The following is a 1606-nucleotide window of genomic DNA, read 5'->3' as shown; positions in this document are numbered from 1 at the left end:
CCCCCCTTAAATTAAGATGAAGGAATGAAACCAATGCCGATCGATCGAGAATTACCTTCTGAAGAAATGACAGCGATTTCATTCCTTAATCTCAAGTAGGAGCGGAGGAATGAATTTTCGAAAGCGCGGAAAAACCCCGAACGGCTCTCCGACGTCGAGTGAGCCCGGAGGGGCTCCCCTGATTGGAATATTCATTTCTCCCCCCCCCCTAATTGCGAAGAGGGAAAGAACGCAACATCTATCGTTCGAGAAAAATATTCTCAATAAATGACAGTGGTTTCATTCCTTAGTCTCTATTAGGAGAGGAGGAATGAATTCTCAAAACGCGCAATAACTCAGAACAAGTTCTTCTCATTCAAAAATTAATTTCTCCCTTCCCTAATTGAGATGAAGTAATGAAACCAAAGCTTACCGATTGAAAATTATATTTTTAATAAATGACATCGGTTGCATTTCTAAATTTCAGGTAGGAACGGAGGAATGAATTTTCAAAAGCGCGGAGAAACCCCGAGCGGCATTCTGACGCCGAGTGAGCCCGGAGGGGCTCTCCTGATTGGAAAATTCATTTCTCCCACCCTAACTAAGATGAAGGAATGAAACCGATGCCGATCGATAGAGAATTAAATTCTCAATAAATGACAGCGGTTTCATTACTTAATCTCAAGAAGGAGCGGAGAAATGAATTTTCAAAAGCGCGGAGAAACCCCGAACGGCTCTCCGGCGTCGAGTGAGTCCGGAGTAGTCCAATAAACGAAGGTCTGACATACGAATGTTTGCTAATCGGGTGAGCCCGGAGGGGCTCTCCTGATTGGAAAATTCATTTCTCCCACCCTAATTAAGATGAAGGAATGAAACCGATGCCGATCGATAGAGAATTAAATTCTCAATAAATGACAGCGGTTTCATTACTTAATCTCGAGTAGGAGCGGAGGAAGGAATTTTCAAACGCGCGGAGAAACCCCGAACGGCTCTACGACGTCGAGTGAGCCTGGAGGGGCTCCCCTGAATCGAAGATTCATTTCTCCCCCGCTCCCCGTAATTGTGAAGAAGGAATGAAAGCAACAGCTGTCGATCGAAAATTATATTCTTAATAAATGACAGCGGTTTCATTCCCTAATCTCTATTAGGAGAGGAAAAATGAATTTTCAAACTGCGCAGTAACTCCGGACAAGTTCTTGTCATTCAAAAATTAATTGCTCCTCTCCCTTACTGAGATGAAGGAATGAAACCAAAGCCTACCGATCGAGAATTGTATTTTTCATAAATGACATAGGTTTCATTTCTTAATCTCTGTTAGGAGCGGAGGAATTAATTTTCAAAAGCGCGGAGAAACCCCGAACGGCTCTCCGACGTCGAGTGAGCTCGGAGGGACTCCCCCGATGGGAAAATTCATTGCTCCCACCCTAATTGAGATGAAGGATTGAAGCCGATGCCGATCAATCGAGAATTAAATTCTCAATAAATGACAACGATTTCATTCCTTAATCTCAAGTAGGAGCGGAGTAATGAATTTTCGAACGTGCACAGAAATCCCGAATGGCTCTCCGGCGTCGAGTGAGTACGGAGGGGCTCCCCTGATTGGAAGAGTCATTTCTCCCCCCCCCCC

Source organism: Diachasma alloeum, unplaced genomic scaffold (genome assembly GCF_001412515.2).
Source record: "Diachasma alloeum isolate Michigan unplaced genomic scaffold, Dall2.0 Dall_scaffold_00595, whole genome shotgun sequence".
NCBI classification, from domain to species: domain Eukaryota; kingdom Metazoa; phylum Arthropoda; class Insecta; order Hymenoptera; family Braconidae; genus Diachasma; species Diachasma alloeum.
The sequence above is the reverse complement of the archived record's forward strand: the minus strand, read 5'-3'. Positions refer to the sequence as shown.